At 37.5% G+C, this 23,519-nt stretch overlaps 1 pseudogene; it reads right to left on the bottom strand.

Annotated features, from left to right (window-relative positions):
* Positions 1-826: 826 nt before the first annotated feature.
* Positions 827-9,966, bottom strand: LOC112034145 (uncharacterized; annotated as a pseudogene).
* Between the last annotated feature and the right edge of the window lie 13,553 nt (positions 9,967-23,519).

Here is a 23,519-nt window from a genome sequence, read left to right as displayed (position 1 = left end):
CTCATACTAGATGAAATTCATAAATAATGCACCAATTGATTGTTTAATCCTTAAAGTAAAAAACAATTTAAGCTATTATCTTGATCCCACTCCTGAATGAGAAATAAATACTATTAATATAAATTTATGTGTTTATATAATGACCTACCAAATCAATCAAAGCATCCATCACGCCTCCTGCTGCGACTTAAATAATGCTCCCAAGTGCAGGATTGTCACGAAGTAATAACTTAGTAAGTCCGAGGTCGAATCTACAAGGAAAAGAGAATTGATTAGCAAACCACAAGAGAATAAAACTGTGGATTCCAGTTAGTTCAACTGGTAAAGTCTCTGATGGTTGTATAAGAGATCTGGAGTTCAATTCCCGCCTACACTAAAAACTGATTAGTGTCTTGGTCTAGTGATAAAGAGCTATCATTAGGAGCGAACGCCATAGGTTGAAACTCTCTAAAAAAAAAGAATAAAACTAAAATAATAAATTTTAACTGAAGAGATGGTTTAGTAAAGTTAATTTAAATTGAAAGAATATAACAATATATTAAGGCACTAAGGTTTAGGGATCCACATAAAAAACATCTATTGCTAGTCTTAACAATATTTATTTTATGACTCAACTAAAATTTATACGAAGGATGATCTTAGTTAGATGATTTAACAATAAAAACTCCAGAATTAATTGTCTAAGGTAGTTTCATGAAATTGATTGATTCTAGGCAAAACAAAACTAGTGAATTAGTTCGTAGGTAATACTAAGCATTTAATATGCCTAGAGTCTATGATAAATCAAAGAATTATACAGAACTAAACACTTTTCTAGATTAGTAAATCAATCAAAAACATAATAACATTAGCATTAAAACCATAAAATAATTGTTAAGAACATACCAATAAATGGTTGTGTTTCACCCCTTGCCTTAGCAAGGCTTCTAGCAAGCCATAACACAAACAAAACTCTAAAAACTATAAAGAAATTTTAAGAAACCCTCAATTACATTCTACAGAAACTCCCTCCTTAATTTTGCCTTAAAGAGCCTTTAAATAGGCAAGGTCCTATTACATGTTGAATTCTCATTTGGAGAAAATCCCAAGTTTTTAGGTTTCACTTAATCGACATTTTCAACCCACTTAACTTAAGAATTCAGACTTTGAGTAAACTAAAAAGTTGTATCTCTTTAAGTTAACTTTCCAGCCCAACTTGAATCATTTCGATTAGACATCTGAGCTAAAATTTATGCTCCAAATACTAATTGGTGTGCAGGCTGGAATCCTAATCTGAATTGGACTTGGATTTGGTGCAAAATTCCTTTAATTCCTTACTCCAATTGGACTTGAATTTAATTGGGTTGGCCTTCTTTGACTTCATCATGGCCCTTGTAAAAGTAAAGTCCATTAGCTTTCTTCTTTGCAAACCACTTATTTAATTTCATTATCCTACAAAAGACAAATTCACGCATTAAAATTCAATTAAGTACAAAATTGATTATTCAACGCTATTCCAAAACCAACTATAAAATGCATGAATTAACTCAAAATAAATATGATAATGCTTTCTAATAATGATATAAATATGCAAAATTAAGCTATTATTACACTCCCCAACCAGCTTGTTGCTAGTCCCTAGTAATTTAAGCGACTCGAGACAAAGACAGAAAATAACAAAAAATTATTACTTTAGTAGAAATAGTTAATCAAAGATCAAAACACTAACAACCACCAAAGATATTCCATATGCCATCAATACTTAGTGTGTGAATAGTTTGGCCAACACAAACACAACCTTAGTCTTAAGATAAAATATGGCTTGAATTTCTATCCAAAGTTATGCTTCAACTCAAATCTCACAGTTGTTAACACTCAACAAATAAAATCACTCTAAAAATGGTGTAATACTTTCAAACATTTGTGAGCAGAATAATGTAGAATAAAGACTAATATCTCACATATAAATAAGATAAAGAACGGTGAAGCAAAATAAAGGACATTTATAGTCTTATGAAAGGATGCCAAACACTAAGAATATTACACCACACACATTGATTAGTCATGTCAAGATCCAAACTATAAATTTCATAAGATCAAATAGTACTTTCATTGGGGCGTAATGTAGGGTAAAAGAGGAGGAATTTAGAACAAAGGGTATAGGTAAAAATAAAAAGTGTTCCCAAGAAAAATTAGAGAGATAACTTCTTTTGAGTATGTGACAATTGATTTATCCTCTCAAGTTTCTTGAATATTGCACTTTCACTTTCTTTCTTTTTTTCTTCAAAATTTCGTCAACAAATTCATTCTCTATTTCTTCCCCTTTCACATTCCTTTTTTTTTTTTTCAACATTTTTCCTTTTCTGTTTATGAATTTTTTTTTTTTTTTTTTTTTTTTTTTGATTGAGTCCTCCTTTTCTTCCAACTATTTCACCACGGATTTACCGCAACAAGACAATTTGATTGCATTCATTCTTGGAACACTTTAGGAAAGGGTTTGAGAAAGAATGACTAAAATAATAGGTTCAAATGGGTGACTAGTGGTAATGTATCAAGAAAGAAAACAATAAAGGCTCAAAATTAACAAAGATGGCCTAAAATTGTTTCTTAAGGGTTGGGATAGTTCTACAAAATCCATGACTTTAACATATTTAAGTGTGGCATAAAATTAATGACTTCTTAGCATTTGACCAAATCAAAGAATAATGAGACTAAGCAACAACAAAGCTATGTGCTTCCAAATGAAAAATGAGATCAAAAGAAAATAACTCTCTAAAAAATGAATAGCTTAAGAACTCACTTGGGCTATAGTCTCTACATTTTATTTTCAAGATTTTCAAAGTCATCTCTATCTTTCAACCAAGAAACATGTTCATGTAGCCAAAGTGCATGTGCATAATAGTTAAGCATGAAACATAGTGGAATTCTTTAGATAGAAGTTTGGCTTAAAACTCTTGCTAAAGCAACACCTTTTTTTTCTTTTTCTTTTCGAAAACTGGACTAAAAAAAATCACTAAAAACAACCCAAAAAAAATTTAATATAAAATAAAACCAAATGCAAATCATCTCAAGTTCCTCCCCCTAATCTAAAACTTACATTGTCCTCAATGATAACAAGGAAAAACAATAAAGAGTAGAGAGTACAGAGAGTACCTTGAAGAGATGAACATAAATGAACAAAAAAAACTTTAACACCTGCAAAAAGGGTTAGAAAACAAAATAACAAAAATAGTAAAAAGAAAAAAAATCTACAATATGACACAAACACTAATGCAAATTGCTTGGCAAGTCTTGATAAATGGGATCCTCCAAATTAATGGATTTCTCCTCTTGTGAAAAAATCTCAAGAAATGGCTTAAGACATTGACCATTCATCTTAACTATGTTACAATTCTTAGGATTTTCAATTTCTATGGCACCATGGAGGAAAACATTTTTAACAATGAAAGGTCTAGTCCATCTAGATCTCAATTTTCCTGGGAAAAAATGTAAACTGGAATTATACAAAAGAACTTTTCAAGATGGTTCAAAAGATTTCCTTAAAATTTGTTTGTCATGAAAAACCTTCATTCTTTCTTTAGAAATCCTAGAATTCTCATATGCATCATGCCAAATTTCTTCTAACTCATTCAATTGCAATTTTCTCAATGAACTAGCCTTGTCTATGTTAAAGTTAAACATCTTTATTGCCCAATATGATTTATGTTCCAATTCCACAGGCAAGTGACAAGCTTTACCATAAACAAGTCTATAGGAAGACATACCAAGAATATTTTTATAGGCAGTGCGATACACCCAAAGTGCATCATTCAACCTCAAAGACTAATCTTTACGATTTGGGTTAACCGTCTTTTCCTAAATTTGTTTAGTCTCCCTAGATGGTCTGTCATTGTCCTTTAAATAAATCCTATGAGTACAAACCAATGGACTAAGTCCTTCTATGTTAGCTATGTTCCTTCCTATGACATCCTTATGTTTACTCAAAACATTTAATAACTTACATTCCTGCAAGAAGTCAAGTTTAGAAGATATTAGGTACTTGCTCACTAGATGGCAACAACTTTATCTCACAAGATGGCAACTCCTTATATTTCAATTTCCAATTTCTCACTTCCAATTCCTGTGCAGATTCCAAGAGACAATGAATGTATGCAATTTCAGAATTCTCATCAAAGTTAAAATCACATGAATTGACTAAACAAGTTTCTAATGTTTGGTCTTGAACAATTGTTTCAATCAAGTTAACTTCATGCACATCCTCTTCATCCCTAGTTTGCTTACAAGTATTAAAAATATTAAGCTCAATGGTCATATTGCCAAAAGATAATTTTAAGAATCCACTTTTACAATTTATCAATGCTTGCAATAAATGGGCATCCTAAAATCATAGATATTTAAGAATTAGCATTAGAAATAGGATGCATGTCCAAAATAGTAAAGTCAACAGGAAAATAAAATTTGTCCACTTGAACCAAAAAATCCTCAACAACACCCTTTGAATCAATCACAAATCGATTGGCAAGTTGTAAAATTATGGAAGTGGGTTTTAACTCGCCTAGACCTAATTGCTCATACACTGAATACGGAAAAAGATTCACAATTGCCCCAAGATCAAACAAAGCTTTTTCTATTTTTGAATTACCAATCACACATGAAATAGTAGGACAACCTGGACCTTTGAACTTAGGAGGTCTATTGTTTTGAATGATTGCACTAAATTGTTCAGTCCAAAATGCCTTCTTATGTACATTAGGCTTACGCTTAACAGTACACAAATCTTTCAAAATTTTAGCATATGATGGACATTGCTTTATGGCATCAGAAGAGGAATGTTCACTTTAACTTAAGCACTTCAAGGATTTCAAAATTTTGATTAACTTTTTGAGGTGGAATCAACCTTTGGGGAATGAGAGCAGAGATAAGACACCTTTCAATTTCATTAGATTTAGGCTCAACGACTTCATCACTACTCTTTATTTTGGAACCTTTATCATGAGTATTGCTTTTAGGAATATCTTTTTCAATGATTTTTCCACTATGAAGAGTAATTACAGATTTAATTTGACTCACTTTATTTTCAAAGGAACTACAATCATCAACACAAAATTGACCTTGGGGGTTTGGTTGTGGTTGACATGGAAACTTACCCTTTTCTATTGTGCTCATGGATGTGGTCAATTTAGTGAGAGTGCTCCTAATGTTATTTATGGCTTGTGAGTTTTGATATGGTGGATTGAGTCTGCATAAATTGTTGCAAAGTGTCCTCAAGACTCTTTTTTGGAGGGGGATTATAGGGAACAAAATTTAAAGAATCATGTCTAGGAGGTGCAACCACATTATCATTCCTCCAACTAAAATTTGGGTGATTCCTCCACCCTGAATTGTATGTCTCTATATAGGGGGGAGGGTATGATTTTTTCACCATGTTCATAGCATTTGCTTGATCATGCAACACCTCTTTAAAAGTTGGAATTGTAGGACATTCATTGGTAAGGTGTTCCATGGTCTCACAAATTCTACAAACCTCATCAATTTTAGGCACAATATTGACTCCATTAACTTTCCTTAATTCCATGACTTCAAGCTTCCTAGTTATACTAGCCACCCTAGCAGTAAGGTCATCATCTTCCCTAAGTTGGTACTTACCACCCCGTTGGTGGATGCTCTAAGCCTATTTGAGGTATCAGTTTAGGTAATCTTAGCTAAGAGATCAAAATAATCAAAAGCCTCATTAGGATCTTTATTCAAAAACTCTCCAATTTCTACAAATTGGCATATTATTGGAGTTAAACTTTCATAGAAAAAACTAATTATATGCCAAGTTTCATAGCCATGATGTGGACAAGCAAATCTTTAAATCTTTACCAACATTGATAAATGTCTCATTATCTTTTTGTGAAAAAATCATTATTTGTCTTTTAAGTGCATTATTCCTATGAATTGGAAAAAAAAAATTTATTCAAAAACTAAGTTTGCATATCTTGCCAAGTGCCAATTGACCTAGGTCTCAAAAAATTAAGCCAAGTTTTTACCTTGTCTTTAAGAGAAAAAGGGAACAACTTCAACCTAATGGTCTCTTCATTACATGATTGGTCATGGAAGGTAGAACATACCTCCTTAAATTCCTTAAAGTGTAGGTAAGGATTTTCAGAATCTAAGCCATGAAATTTAGGAAGTAATGAAATCATACTGGGCTTAAAATTAAAATTATTTGCATTAGTTGGAAAAATGATGCATGATGGTGCACTACTCCTAGTAGGTTGCAAATAATCCCTAAGAGTTCTAATGGGTTGGTAAGCATGGAAGTTTTCATTATTTAAATTATTCTAATCACCATGATTACTCTCTAAGTCCGCCATGATATCAAGTGTGTGAGAATGTGTGAAAGAATCAGATATATTTCCAAACAAATTATTAAACTCAATTCTTTCCAAGTGATTGTCACTATCACGACACCAAAAATGAATGCAATAGTAAAACAAGAAAGAAAAAGAAAAAGAAAAGAAAAGAAAAGAAATACCTCTAACAAAAAAAGAAGTAAAAATAAAAGAATAACTCTAAAGGGAAACTAAACTACTTAAAAAGAAAAGAGTTGGAGAGATATTACTGAATATGTGAAGAAATTTAATGTCAAAAACCTCTCCAAATGGAATGCTTCTCTAGTCGCCTATTCCCCGACAACGTCGCCAAAAACTTGCTGCGGCTTAAATAATGCTCCCAAGTGTAGAATTGTCACGAAGTAATAACTTGGTAAGTCCGAGGTCGAATCCACATGGAAAAAGGAATTGATTAGAAAACCACAAGAGAATAAAACTAAAATAATAAAGTTTAATTGAAGAGATTTTTGATGGTTTAGTAAAGTTAATTTAAATTGAGAAAAAAAACAATATATTAAGGCGCTAAGATTTAGGGATCCACACAAAACACATCTATTAGTAGTCTTAACAATATTTATTTTATAACTCAACTAAAATTCATATGAAGGATGATCTTAGTCGGATGATTAACAATTAAAACTCAAGAATTAATTGTCTAAGGTAGTTCCATGAAATTGATTGATTCTAGGCAAAACAAAACTAGTGAATTAGTTCACAGGGAATACTAAGCATTTCACATGCTTGGAGTCTATGATAAGTCAAAGAATTATACAGAACTAAACACTTTTCAATATGAGTAAATCAATCAAAAACATAACAACATAAGCATTAAAACGATAAAATAATTGTTAAGAACATACCAATAAACAGTTAGGTTCACCCTTTACCTTAGCAAGGATTCTAGCAAGACATAACACAAATAAAACTCTAAAAACTATAAAGAATCTTTAAGAAAACCTAAATTAAGTTCTAAGGCAGCTCCCTCGTGAATCTTGCCCTAAAGAGCTTTTAAATAGGTCAAGGAATCCTATTACAAGTTGAATTCCCATTTGGAGAAAATCCCAAGTTTTTAGGCTTCATTTAACTGATGTTTTCGGCCCATTTAACTTTAGAATTAGGACTTTTGTAAACTACAAAGTTTTATCCCTTTAAGTTAAATTTTCAGCCCAACTTGAATTATCTCGATTGGACATTTGAGCCGAAATTTATACTCCAAATACTAACTGGTGTGCCGGCTGGAATCCTAATCCAAATTGGACTTGGATTTTGTGCAAATTTCCTGTGATTCCTTGCTCCAATTGGACTCAAATTTAATTGGGTTGGCCTTCTTTGACTTCATCATGGCCTTGTAAAAGTAAAGTCCATTAGTTTTCTTCTTTGCACAAATTCACTTATTTAATTTCATTATCCTACAAAAGATAAATTTACGCATTAAAATTCAATTAAGCACAAAATTGATTATTCAGAATTATTCTAAAACTAACAATAAAATTTATGAATTGACTCAAAATAAGTATGATAATACCTTCTAACAATTATATAAATATGCAAAATTAAGCTATTATCACCTCCAACAACAACACCAGCAATTATGCAGCTCCTTAAGCCTTTAGCAGCAACACCAACATTAGTTATGCAGCAACTTAAGTTGAGCATTATTGCCACCAACCATGAGCATTGGTTTAGCCATCATAAATCCTAAAAATCAGTCTCATTCTGGTAAAAACCCTAACATAGAAAACCATTGCATCAAATCAAATCATTGCCAAACTCAAGGAGAATATTATTCAATAATAAATCATGATAGATCATATTTAACCCATGCATCAAAACTTTCCTTGTTACTTGTATAATCCTACTTGTACAACTATATGTAAATATCAGTGATAGTCATTCCAATCTGGAGAATTATTTCCAAAAACCTTTTACTTTGATTTTTTATATTACATATAGTTGAGAAAACATTTAAAACTCTAGAATTTTATCTTAGCTTATTTTCCTTCATTTTCTCAATTACTAAACGAATAGGTTTAAAAAAAAAAAAAAGAGTCATGCATTATATTAAAATATAGTAAGCTATTTTATTACTTAACAATATAGAATATGTTAAGCGTCATCAAGCAACACCTGTAATGTTGCTGCTGAAGTTGACTTGTGCCATATCCGTTATTGTTGATGTTGCCTAACATACAACCATCCTAGCCGCTGCATTAGAGTTAGGGAATTGTTAGTCATTTACCATAGAAGCTATTAACATATGCTAGTTGTTGTCAGTTAGTTAGTTAGATAGGTTGTTAGAATGCAACATATATGGCTTTGTTTGGAATAGCTTTGAATACTCAAGAAAACTTGATATATTAGTTTGCTAGAGTGGTGATTGCAAGGACCATTGAATGAAATAAGCAACGGATTCTCTCCTAATCTTCTCTATTCTCTATAAATCTTATTTATCATTCCTGGAGGCCAGTTGCCTCGAATTAGGTATTTCTCATAGAATCTACTCATTCTTGGGTAGATTTTTATCAAAATAGCTTATATTTTGACCATGTTCTGTGTTTGAAGTTAATGGAATTCTTAAAATAATCATATATAAATTACATATTATGTTAAAGCTCTAAGCATAAACGTTTGTGGAAAGTAAAAGAGACAATAATAATGAATTGTTATAAAGTTAGTCCAAATGGTTTGGCAATGTGCAGTAGCTAATATTTATTTGCACATAGGCTATTAGATCTTCTATCAGACATTTCAACAAACATTTGGCATTCAAATATGCTTCAAAACACAGTTCTTATACATGGATAGGAGTTGTTAGTTAAGAACTCAACCATGGATACCATTATTTTATTTTTTTGTGAACATGTGGAGGAAGAACAATTGAACATATGAGGAGAGGACACTAATTTCTATGATACTGATTTATAAAAATTCTTTATGCTCATTGTGAAGCAGGTTACTCAGTACATATCTGATGAACCACGAGAGAGGTACCAATCTCCAAAGTTGTGAGAATGTCCCTGCAATATCAAAACAAAGTATTTTAAAGATGTTAACAATACTATAGAAAGTGAAATAGATTATAGCAAAAAAAGTGATTATTGCAAAAAATCACAAAATTTTCAATTCCAAAGTCTAAAGGCAACCAAAGGAAAAACACCCACAAATACAAACCCACTAAAATTTAGGCACTTAAAAGCATATAGAGTAGAAAGTTGCAACGTAAAAGATTTAAAAAAAAAAAAAGTAAAATAAATAAAATTACAATCAAGGCAATAGTTGTTGAGGACGAAGACATATTGTGTGGGGGCTGAAGTGCATCTAATCAATTATTGGGCAGAGGGAAAGAAAAAGGGTTTGAAGGAGGGGTAGAGGGAGGCCAAGAGATTCAAATATTAGAAAATAGAATTTTTTTTTTTTTTTTTTAAAAAAAAAAAAAAAAAAAAAAAAAAAAAAAAACCCTTATTGAATGGTGCCCAGATGGTAGCGGCAGCTTTCATATAAAACTCTTTCTTTCACGGTAGCCTTAAATAAGTCCAAACATCAGTAGTTTATAGACTCTCAGTGATTTCTCAATTTCTCATTCTTTCACTCTTAAGTTTCATCTTTTAACGCAAAGTACTTTGACCCCTTGGTATTGACAATTTCACAATAATGTAATTTTCGCATCAAATATTTTGATGCCTCAAAAACACAGTGATTTATGGTGTATATGGATACCACTTATTTGCTAAAAATTTAAAACTTATTGCTAAAAATACTGTAGCAAAATAATTATTAATAGTGTGAATAGTATCGTGAGACCCAAAAATGCATTGGTATGTGCGTTTTTGTTTTTGGCTGGATCGTGAATAGTGCTAGGGACCCAGCCAAAAACACAAATGCTGGAAACGCTCCTCTGTTGCTATCCAAACTCTCGCTTAATAAGAATGTATATTGGAAGGATAATTATATGTGAAACCGTGATAAGTAAACGGTTAATACCAAACCGGTGTAACGTTTGGGTTTGAGTTTTTAGACGCGCAAAAAACTATGAATTTGCTGAGTTTTCTCTTTTAATATATATACGTGTTAGAATTTTAAGTGTGCTTTTTTCCTAATGTGGCAATACATCCTTAATTGCGAGAAAAAGCTTATGCTTTTATATATATATATAACAATTTAGAGTAATGCTACAATTACAAACTATTTTACAACATTTTTACAAAATGTTGATGTGGCAAACCTTTTATTGGTTTTTATTTAGGCCCACCATTAATATCAATTTTTCATTTACTAATAATCACTTACCACATTAGTAGTTTATAAAACTTTTTGTAAAATATTTTGTATTTCTAGTATTATTCAACAATCTACTGCCAAAAATTTGTTGTGGCATAGGATTAAAATAATGTTGCTTAGACTCCTTTAAAACTTTAATAACAAGTGTAAACAAATTACCTTTAGTCTCTGACGCCTATACAACAAAAGATTTCCATAAATAGACACCAATCAGTAAAAACATGTCCACAGAAGAAGTCACCCTCTCCGCTAAAGAAGCTGGTCACCTTGTCCATAGCACAAAAAAAAATAGAAGGCTTCCTCCCAATCCTTCATGCCTCAAAGGCCCATACTATCCTACAAGGACTCAGTGTTACGCCCTTCCTTCGACTTGGAAGACCACTCAACCCAAAGCTTGCCCTTCGACGACGAAGACCCCACTTAGACATTGAACTTGACAACGATGACTCCTTTCCTACCATCTTGCTATCAAGAGAGGAAAAACTACGCACCAGATCTCCTTGCCGCTCCGCCCTCATTGTCAAAGCCTTCGGTAAATCTCTGGGCTTCAAATACTTCGACCATAAAATCAGAACCATTTAGAAGCCAGCTCAAGACATCCATATCATTGACCTTGGCTTAGACTTCTTCCTAATCTGCTTCAAGCTCAAGGAAGACTACTGGAAAGTTATCAGCGAAGGACCATGGTTCATTGGACACTAATTTCTATCAATCCGTAGATGGTCCCTAGGGTTTTGACCCTCAGATGCAAAGCTTACTACTACGGCAGACTGGGCTCATCTCCCTGAACTTCCTATTGAGCTTTATGGCAACTCTATCCTCTGCAGAATCAGTAACCAGCTCGGATCACTTTTAAAAATTGACTTTCACACCATTGACAATATTGAGGAAGATATGCTCATCTTTGCATTCAAACCGATTTAGACTCTCCGCTTATCTCAAAAGTAAGGATTGGCAACCTCCTCCAAGCCGTCTGATATGAAGGTATATCAGCTATTTGTTTTGATTGTGGATGGGTGGGGCATATGGCTCTTCTCTATCTCTCTGTCATTCGCCCTTCTTCCTCAACCATCAATCCTAACCCTCCCCCGGTTCAACCCACTAAAGATCCTCGCTCTAAGGAATTCGGCGAATGGATGATCGTCCAATGGAAAAAACCTCCCAAACAGAAAAACCTTATCACCGACAATCAGACTTCTCCGGCACTACGCGCCATGCATTTTCCCTTGCTCACACACGTGGCGATTCTGTCTATTCACATGACCCTAAGCTCTCACGCAACCCTAAACCTCTTCCCATGCATTGGACTACGGCCCAAAAATCCTCCAATACCTAACCCATCACTTTTATGGCTTGTTTGGAAGTTTAGAGAGGGAGGAGAGTAGAGGGGAGTGGAGGGAAGGGGAGTAGTGGGGAGGAGAGTAGAGGAGAATGATTCACCTCCACCTTATTTGGATGTTTTTAAAATTAGTAAGGGGGAAGGGAGTAATTAGCCCTTCCCTTATGTAATTTTGTTAATATAATAAGGGTAAATTAGGTAATTTACTTTGTCAATAGTTTATGTACTCTACTCTCCCTCCAAATCTCTCCAATTTGGGGGAATTAAAATTGGGGGGCTAGAGGGAGTCCAAACCCCTCCAAACTCCTCCAAACCCCTCCCCCTCATTCTTTAAAAAACTTCCAAACAAGGTGATTGCATTACTCTCCCTCCCTCTACTTTACTCTCCCTCCTTTTTTAAACATCCAAACATGCCATTAGTCTAAAACACTCTGCCCTATGCCTATTTCCTCCCTCGATGCTCCTGACATCAATTCTCCTCAACCTAGTGTTGTCACATCAGATTAAATCTCTAAAAAGATTACTGTTCAAGGATCCAAGACCTGTTTGATTCTCACTACCACTAGAGACAAAACTCTCTCTACTTCGGCCCAAATTGAGATTTCAAACCTCATTCCAAAAATTTCATCAAAACTCTCTTTTGTCTTCGCCTCCCCTTCTGCCGAGAACACTGTGCTTTCCCTTTCTAAACCTTACACACACGACCCTATGATCACTGTTACACCATAACCTAAGAGTAACGCAACCCCAAAACCCCTCAGTGAGCATAACTCTCCCAAAGGACTCTCCGGTTTACTCTTTAAGCAAAAACCGCGCAACAGATACTTCACCCATTTTGACTTTGAAGTAGTGCCCCATGGAAAATGTCTCATAACCCCCACCATCATGTGACTCCTCAGATCGACTTCTTCAACCCGCTGACCAGAGATCATTGGGCTCTCCTCAATAGAAATTGCTTGAGACCCAAAAGGAACAATTTACTTCGATGGATACAAGCATGTTCGAATCAATTCTGGGCCTATATTGAAGTGTAAGTTAGGAGAACCTTGTAAAACTAGTCTTCCCAACCACCTCTGAACTTTCCCTTCGCCCGGTTAGTTATTCCACTCTCACCAAAACTCGTAATAATCTCTCCAACCCTCTCTCTCCTCCCCGCTCTCCAACCGGAGATCCTCCCCTCTCCTCTAAGGACGACTTCCGAGCAGAATGACGCTATAGCCCAAGAAAGTTTGACAGCACTTCTCTCACTTGAAAGCTCCCTCATCAGCTTGCCATTCCATGGGAGAGAGGAGAACCTATTCCTCATTCAAGTGCTTCTTCGGGTTCCTTGCTTCAGAATGATGCCTCACACCTTCCAATTCCTGTTAAATCCTCTGACCCAAGAATTCACTACCCCAACTTCGTGGGACCTTAGAACTGGTTTGATACATCAAGAAAACCCATTCACCCCATCCGAAATGAAGATCCTTGTCTAGAACTGCAGACGTGCTAGTAGCACTAACTTCCGTATGAACTTTCTTGACATGTCCTAGCACCACAGGCCAGCAATCGTCGTCATCATGGAAACTCGTATATCGAGGTCAAGAGCCGAAGAAGTTAGCTCATCCCTTGGTCTCAATAATGTTTGCCGATTTGATGCTTCTGGGTTCAGTGGTAATATCTGGGTTCTCTGGAATTCACAGGACACCGATCTCGACATTCTTTCAGTAGCAGATCAAACTATTGATGCATTTGCTCAAGTATGCCTCTCTAATCCCCCCTCTAATGGATATTTACTACCATTTATGCTAACCCAAACTTGAGTAATCGATTGCAACTTTGGGAAAATATCTCTTCCTTCGCCTCCTCTCTTTCTCTGCCTTGGCTTATTGTAGGAGACTTCAAGACATTACTAGCAATAATGAAAGCCTCAGCTGTTCCCCTCCTAACCGAAGCCGCATTTCACATTTTAATGACTTCATGAATGACTGCAATCTTCTTGACCTTGGCTATAATGGCCCCCGTTTCACATGGTCAAACAAAAGAGATTCTAATTTAATCATGAAATGCCTTGATAGAGCACTCTGTACTCCCTCATGGCAGCTCCTGTTTAAAGATACCATCATCACCCATCTTCCAAAGACCTCTTTTGACCACCACCCCATCCTCCTAAACACTGACTGGCCCCTTACCAACCCCCATAATCTCCCTTTCCGCCTTGAAACCATGTGGTTCAATGACCCCTCCTTCAATAATGTAGTCTTGGATGCTTGGCAAGCTTACCCCGATGATATCATTCAAACTTTCAAGCTATTCACCAACAGAGTCAAGATTTGGAACAAGGAAACATTTGGAAATATTTTTTTGCAGAAAAAACAGAATGCTTGCTCATCTCAAAGGCACTCAAACAGCCCTCTGTTTAAACCCCTCTCCCTTTCTCCTTAGACTTGAAAAGGAGCTTACTACTGAGTTCCATCACATTCTCAAGCTCGAAAAAGATTTTTAGGCCCTCAAATCTAGAACTAAATGGCATATCCTGGGGGACCGAAACACCAGCTTCTTTCACATCTCCACCATCCATAGAAGACACCTAAACAAAATTTGGTGCCTTAAAGATTCTATGGGTAAAACCTACTCTCCTGTGGACATTGAGAACCTCATCTTTTCCCACTTTACATCTCTCTATACCACGGACTCTACTCACTCTACCAGCACCATCTCTTTCCCTAACATCCACATACCTCTCCTAAACGTGGAAGACCTATTCCTCTAGAATATCTCCACTTATGAGATCCACACTGCAATCCACAAGGCCCTTGGCCTTGATGGATTTCACCCAATTTTCTTCAAAAGATTCTGGCACATTCTTGGTAGTTCTATTAGCTCTTTCATCAAAGGTATCTTCATTGCCTTCATTGCCATAAAAATCCCCCCTGATCTAAACTCCACCCTCCTTTGCCTTATACCTAAGACTTCCAAGCTTGAAACTGTCCATCAACTTCGTCCTATAAGCCTTTGTAACACCCTTTACAAAACTACAACAAAATTCTTTTAAGCATATTGAAACCACACATTGGTGACCTCATTCACCCTTTCCAAGCTAGCTTTATCTTGGGAAGGAAAGCCAGCAACAACATCATTATTGCCCAAGAAATCATTCACTCCATGACAACCTCCAAAAGCAAGAAAGGCTCCATGGCAATTAAGATTGATCTCAAAAAGGCTTTTGGCAAGCTTGAATGGAGCTTTATTAGGCATACCCTCAACCAATTCAACTTTCCTCCTGCTTGGACTGAACTCATTATGTCTTGCATAACCTCTTCAAATCTCTCCATCTTTCTCAATAATGAGCACCTTAACCCATTCCTCCCCACGAGAGGTATTTGCCAAGGTGACCTACTTTCCCCCTACATTTCATCCTTTGCATGGAGCACCTTGCTTAGCTCATCCTTAATGAAGTCTCTTCAAGAAATTAGAAAGGTGTCAAAACCGCAAGAAATAGTCTTCCTTTCTCCCACCTTTTTTTGGCAGATGACCTCATATTGTTTGCGAAAGCCTAAAAAAAAAACCATACTCAACCATCAAAAAAGTTTTGGACACCTTTTGTAGGCTTTTAGGTCAAAAGATTAACCTTACCAAATCAAAAATCTTCTTCTCTCCGTGCACCTCCCCCTCTATTATGGCAAGCATGGAGAATAAGCTTGGTATATCCTCTTGTAGAGATTTTGAAAAATATATAGGAGTCCCCATCCTCACCAATGAAGGAAACAAAAGAGCCTACAATTTCATCATTGATAAACTTCGCAACAAGTTATCATCTTGGAAATCAAAAACCCTTTCACTCGCATGTCGCCTCACCCTCATTAATTCAGTCACATCTGCCATCCCCACTTACGTCATGCAAAGTACCCTTCTACCATAACAGATCTACAAGGAAATTGATCAAATTAATAGGAATTTTCTCTAGGGTGACACCGAGTCTCACAATAATCTCCACTTAAAGAATTGGGTCACTATGACTACCCTGAAATTCCTTGGTGGTCTTGGAATCAAGAAAGCCTATGCTAGAAACATAGCCTTTCTTACCAAAAGAGCTTAAGCTCTCTGAAACAACTCTAATGAGACGTGGGCCAAAACTCATAACAAGCACACCCCCCTACCACTCTGCCTCCAAGAAAACCTCGATTACTTGGGATAGCCTCCTCAAAGCCAGTCCTATCTGCTATCTCGGCACTGGTTGGCGTTTGGGTGATGGAACCTTAACCAAATTTTGGGAGGACAATTGGTTGGGCAGAGGCTTCATTTGTAGCATGATCCAAGGATATCTCCACATGCATGAAAACTCTCTCAAAGTCTGTGACCTTTGGGACCAAACAGGCAACTAGCACCTCGACAACTTATCCTTTCATCTCCTTAACCATATTGCTGACATCATTCATGCCACTCCCAAACCAAACTCTCCTACTCTTTTTGACTCCATATACTGGCTCCCCATCTCCGAATGGCCAATTCAACTCAAGCTCGGCCTATCTTCTCGCTTGTGATCCTAATCTCACGACCTCAAACACCACCTGGAAATGGTTATGGAAAATCCCTACCCTCCCAAGAATCACTACATTTCTTTTTCTCTCTTGCCACAACAGCCTCCCCATAAAATCACTTCTCCAGCATCGTAAGATCACCAACGACCCCAATTGCCCCATTTGCTGTGCTGCCCCTGAAACCCCCTTCCATATCCTCCATGATTGTCATGCGATCACTCCAATTTGGTCCAAATTCATCCTCAACCCCCCCTCCCCCCACCGATTTTCCTCTTCAAACACTCATTTTTCCTGGATCAAAAAAATGTCACTAGCTTAGACTACCATGTCCCTTTTCCCCGATATACCTTGGCACCTTATCTTTCCCATCTCTGTTTGGCAATTTGGTCAGCAAGGAATAAACTTGTCATGGAAAACACCTTTTTTTCCCCCGATAACATTTTTAAAAGGATTCAATCCCTATCCATTGAACTTTTCTCCACACTCCCCCTCAGAACACTTAGACCGAGTCAAAAACTCCTCTTAATAGGTTGGAAGCCCCCTCTGGTGCGGACACGAGATACAAGCCCCCAATTACACGCACATATAGGAGAAAGAAGATGGTCCAACCTGTGGCCTTATGGTTAGGGCCTATTAGTCATTGGGCTTGAGTTTCAGCAAGCCCAAATATTTAATAATTAGGGTTTCTTTAGGGTTTCTTTATGTTAGCTATTTAAACACTTTTTGGGATTATTGTAAGACAGTTTTGATGATTATTAAAAAAAACGTGTGTTTTCTTTTACTGGTGCCAACTCCAGTTTGCTTGGTGCTGACTCCTAGGGTTTTATCTCTTATTCTATTGTTTTGTGGTTGTCCTACATCAGTTTTGGTATCAGAGCAAACTTCCGATCCATTCAATACAACCGTAGACAACCACGTGAAAGCCAAACCGTCAAAAGAGCAAACCAGCCAAGGATGACATTACCTTTCAAGTATTTGCCTCATGAAATCTTGAACAAGCCCAAACCAGCCCCTGCAATCCGCGTATATCCCGCAGTCCCACACGAGTTTTTCATCCCCAAGCCAACAGAGAAGCCAGTGACACCTCCCAAGCCGGTGACCACCATCCGTGCCCTCCTCTGATCACAGAACCCACATCCACAAACCCAAAAAAAAAAAAAAAAAAAAAAAACAAAGTACACAACCAAGAATTTTCCCATAAAAGGCTTGAGCACTTGAGTCATCACTCTCATAAAGGTACTAGGAGCATTGGACAATCCAAAAGGCATGACCATCCACTCATATAAACCATCCTTCGTCTTGAAGGCAGTCTTCCACTCATCACCAGAACGAACCCTAATTTGATGATAGCCGCTTTTCAAGTCTATCTTGGAGAAGATCCTTGCTCCAGCCATCATATCTAACATGTCATCCAATCGAGGGATAGGAAAACGATATTTCACAGTGATCTTGTTGATGGCACGACTATCAACACACATCCTCCAAGTTCCATCTTTCTTTGGGGTCAAGAGTGCAGGGACTGCACAAGGACTCATGCTTTCACGAACAAAACCCTTCCTAAGTAGTTCTTCTACTTGCCTTTGTAACTCGGCATGCTCTGTAGGGCTCATCCTATAGTGAGGTAAATTAGGTAGGGTCGCTCAAGGCACAAAATCTATGGCGTGTTGTATGTCACACATGGGTGGTAAATGATCGGGGAGTTCCTCAGGGAAAACATCCTTAAATTCCTGGAGCACTAATTTCACTTCCTTAGGCTGCTCCTCACAGGTCTCTCCATGAACTTCCCTAGCAACTAAGACAAATACAATATATTCTTGAACCGCTACCCTTTCGAATGCCTTAGGGCTTATAATGTTCAGGTCTTTCGCCTTTGGTGCTTCTTTCTTCTTGCTCATGTCGATTGGTTTAGGTTTTAAAGGATTGAGCACAATCTTCTTACCTTCAAACATAAATGAGCAAGAATTGGATCGCCCATAGAGGGTGACATCCAAATCATAAAGCCAAGGTCTACCTAAAATAATATGCCCTACATCCATGGGAATTACATCACACCATATGTCAGCCTTGTAGGTGAGGAATTGAAGTGGGACAACACATCTTTCTTTGATGGCTATAGAGGAAGTATCCACCCAGAAACTCTATATGGGTTAGGGTGAGGGGTCAATTTCAAGCCTAGGCGGGAGACAACGTTAGAGGACACCGCATTAATGCAACTCCCACTATCTATAATAACCTTGCAAGTTTTGTCTCCACACTTAGTGTAAGTTTGGAAGATGGCACTTCTTCGCCAATCACCAGTGTCTCTCTGTCTGTCAAAGCGCACCTTACCACATTCACTCTAGGGACACCAAAGTCCTTGAAGTCATCAACTTGGGAGAAATGGCTCTAATGCATGCAAGGTAGCTAGGATCATCTTCCCATTCTGCCTCAACATCTTGGGTTCCTTCAACATTTGGATCATACACTACTCCTCAACATCTTCAACCTTTTCTCACCCTCTTGAATGACAAGGGCCCTAGAGGGACACCTAGCTGCGATGTGTCCAACCCCATTGCATTTGAAGCATTGGAGGCGAGAGCCTAATCTTGAGGCTCATTGACCACACCTTTTCCTTTGTCCTCTTTTTCTATTGGGGTACTATTGGGGTTGACCTTAGGGGGTAAGGCAAGTCTAGGTCTACTACCAGAAGGTGGAGGGTTGGTGGGAACACTCCGGGGCTCAGAACGTCGCCAAAAGATAGATTTGGATGCTAACTCACAATTCCTAGCAAGCTCATATGCTTCTCTTAAGGTAGTGACTCCTCGAGTGATAATCTCTCCTAGTAGGCTAGCATTTAAACCTTTCTTGAACCTATTGAGTGTAACAACCTCTTCCTCGACTATTTGAATACGTCTCTTAAACTCCATGAACTTCTCTATATATTCAGCCACAGGAGTATTGCCTTGCCTTAGGCGATCCCATTCCTCAAGAAGGGAGCTCCTATAAGTTGAAGGAAGATAATTCCTCGAGAGTGCATTCTTCATCTCAAGCCAATCAGTAATGGGGGGCTCACGTTGTCGCCTAAGGGTTTCCTCCAAGTTCTCCAAAAAAGGTCAGCTCTACCAATTAACTTCATCCTAGCATACCTCACTTTCTTGTTTTCAGCCCAATGGTAATAGTCAAAGAATTTCTCCATTTGACGCAACCAATCAGTAAAAACCCATGGGTCTAGGCAGCCATCAAAGGTGGGCGCATCTATCTTGTCCTTAAACATCCTATCATCAAAATCCCTAGGGCCATTGTGATTATAGTGACCAGGTTCAAAGTTTGGAGCCCTATTAAAGTAACCGAATTTATGTTGCCTAAGCATATTATCTCCTTCATGGTTAATGGTCTCCTGTTGAGATGCCTCAATTTATCCAACCCTATCCATTAAATTTTGGACATTTTTGCTAGTTCAGCTATGGTTTCCTCTAAGGAGATTCTAGACTCGGAAGTGGATTGATGTTCAGAGTTTGACATGATGCGACCACTACGTAGATGCATGCACACTATATATATGAATGCAATTGAGATTCACAAAAACTCAAGTAACCAATTCTCAATGTAAAATTAAGGTCAAGCAATAGTGTATGTAGGGATTGGATCAATGAATCACAGGAATAAATTGCAGTCAAGTAGTGACAGTATTCACAATATTGAAAGATAGCCCAAATAAACGTTAATTTCCAATAAGCTCCACAATTAATAAAGAGAATCAGATATTTCAAAGAATTGTTTTTTTTTTTTTTTTTTAGAATGGGTACTGAAAGAAAGCACAAATAATAAAATAACGAACTCAAGCACAAAATGGGTAGGCCAGTGGGATATGGTGGGACATGCACATAAAAAATATAAAGATAATATTTTTCAATGAGACAAAGTTGAATCCACCAAAAGAAAGTAAGAGTTGTACCTGGTCAGTGGCCAACTAACTGCACTTGATAGTCACGTGCTTGGCTCCTCAAATGACTGGATCTTACTTGGACAAATGTACCTGTGCATGAATAATTAAAAAGCCCAATACATGCAGTGGGCTGTCACAGTAAAAATATATATATATATATATTTTTTTACAATAACTTCTTTTTCTTTTTCTTTTTCTTTTTTTTTTTTTGGTTGCAAAAGTAATAAGATACACGGACTGACAAACACGGACTAAAGGAAGTTCAAAAGAAAGAACTTAAAAAAAAAAAAAGTTCACAGAACAGAGAAGAAAAAAAAAAGGACAAAAATGAAAACCACGAACTGAAGCACCATAACCGGCTCGGCGATGGAGAAGAAGGAAGGAAATCTGGACACGGCGGCGCGAAGACAAGGAGTAGGCCGACGAACGTGGCGGCGCGAAGACAGGGGAGGCAGCAGCGGCACGGGACACGGTGGTGGTCGACGTCCTCCGCGGCGGTGGTCGACGGTGATGAGGGTGTCGGCGGCGTCCAGGTGCTGATCTGGGGGTTTTGGCGGCTGATGGGCAATCTCCGCGGTGGTGGAGCGAAGTTGCCGATCGGTCTTGGCGTGGGTTTCTCCCTTTTTTTTTTTTTTTTTTTTTTTTTGGGTTTGTGGATGTGGGTTCTGTGATCAGAGGAGGGCACGGATGGTGGTCACCGGCTTGGGAGGTGTCACTGGCTTCTCTGTTGGCTTGGGGATGAAAAACTCGTGTGGGACTGCGGGATATACGCGGATTGCAGGGGCTGGTTTGGGCTTGTTCAAGATTTCATGAGGCAAATACTTGAAAGGTAATGTCATCCTTGGCTGGNGCACCTTTAGGAAGCATGATTCCATTCTAGTAGTTGTTGATCGCTTCTCTAAGATGGCTCATTTCCTACCTTGTTCGAAGACCTCTGATGCTTCTAGGATCGCAAAGCTCTACTTTGATGAGATTGTCAAACTGTATGGTCTTCCCAAAACCATAGTGTCTGATAGGGATGTTCGCTTCATGAGTTATTTTTGGAAGACCTTGTGGCATTTAGTGGGCACTAAATTGAAATTTTCCACAGCATTTCATCCTCAAACTGATGGACAAACTGAGGTGGTTAATCGTAGTCTAGGCAATCTCCTTCTGTGTCTAGTGGGTGAAGCCAATAGAAATTGGGATTCAATTCTTCCTGTAGCCCAATTTGCATATAATAGCTCTGTCAATAGGTCTATAGGCGCTAGTCCTTTTGAGGTTGTGCATGGATATACACCTAGGAAGCCCTTAGATCTTTTGCCCATGTCCCCACATGTTAAGGTGTCTGAGTCTGCTGAGGCATTTGCACGACATATTCATGATTTGCATAATGAGATTCGCAAAAAAATTCAAGCAAGTAATTCTCAATATAAAATTCATGCTGACACTCATCGGCGTCATGCAGAGTTTCAGGTAGGGGATTATGTCATAATTCGGATTCGACCTGAACGGTTTCCCTCTGGGACTGTTAAAAAATTGCAGGCTCGTAGTGCTGGACTATTCAAGGTATTGAAACGAATGGGCCCAAATGCTTATGTCATTGATCTTCCTCCTGGTTATGGTATTAGCTCCTCCTTTAATATTGAGGATCTAGTTGCTTATAAAAATCTCACAGCTATTCCTGATACCCCTTTTGATGAGTCTTTGCCTAATCCTATTGATGCCCCTGTTCCCACCCCTTTACCCTTACATCTACCTTATGCACATAAAGAATCTATTGATGCTATTTTAGATGAACAGATTGTTTCTACCAGGGATGGAGGAGTTCACCGTTTCCTAGTTCGGTGGCGAGGGCGACCAGATTCTGATTGCACGTGGATTACTCGAGATGAGCTACAGCGACTAGATCTTGACTTGTTGGAGTATTATCAGAGCTCTTCAGATTTTCACTCGACGGGGTCGAGTTCTTCTCACCCGGGGGGAGTTGGTGCGGACACGAGATACAAGCCCCCAATTACACGCACATATAGGAGAAAGAAGATGGCCCAACCTGTGGCCTTATGGTTAGGGCCTATTAGTCATTGAGCTTGAGTTTCAGCAAGCCCAAATATTTAATAATTAGGGTTTCTTTAGGGTTTCTTTATGTTAGCTATTTAAACACTTTTTGGGATTATTGTAAGACAGTTTTAATGATTATTAAAAAAAACGTGTGTTTTCTTTTACTGGTGCCAACTCCAGTTTGCTTGGTGCTGACTCCAAGCAACCCCTAGGTGCTGACTCCTAGGGTTTTATCTCTTATTCTATTGTTTTGTGGTTGTCCTACGTCACCCTCCCTTCAGCTCTACAAACTTAACACAGATGACTCGGCAAAAAGCAACCCAAGTGTGGCGGGTACTGGTGGTCTCATTAGAGATCACAAAGGCAATTGGATAGGGGGATTTTCTAGGAACATTGGCTTCAGTCACTCTCTTGCCGCGGAACTATGGGGCTTGCGAGACGGGCTTAACCTGGCAAAAAATTTGAATATAAAAAAATTACATGTTGAATTAGATGTCGAAGTGGTCATAGATATCATTACCACTCAAAATGATAGTTCTTTCTCAACCCACTCGTGTAATCCTTTGATCTCTGACTACAAGTTGCTCATCCAAACCTTTAAGGAAATGTTTGTTTGCCACACTTACCACGAAGGAAACCACTGTGCTGACCTCTTAGCTAAAGAAGGATGCTCTATTACGGATAGTTTTCTTTTGTATTCTCGCCCCCCTCCCCTTGTTTTGTACCAATTATTGGCTGATGCTTGGGGTGTGGCCTACCCTAAACTTTGTAATTTCTAGCTTTTAATTTAAGTTCCTTTTAACCCCCCTCCTTACGCTATTATTTGGGTCCGGTTAATGTGAAGGCACATATTAACCATTTATTTTGAAAAAAAATTTATGAAAAATTAAAAAAACTGCCAAAACAGTAAATTATTTTTTTCAATTATCATAAAAATTTTCTAAAATAAATTATTAATATATAGCTTAAAAGCATTCGTTTGTAAATCATTTTATATTTTTTATTCTTTGGAAAAAGAAAATCCGGTCCCCACGCGCTTTTACAGCGAAAACCAATGTCTT

This window comes from Quercus suber, unplaced genomic scaffold (assembly GCF_002906115.3).
Source record: "Quercus suber isolate HL8 unplaced genomic scaffold, Cork oak 2.0 scaffold_37, whole genome shotgun sequence".
Taxonomy (NCBI): Eukaryota; Viridiplantae; Streptophyta; class Magnoliopsida; order Fagales; family Fagaceae; genus Quercus; species Quercus suber.
This window is presented reverse-complemented; position numbering and strand designations above follow the sequence as displayed.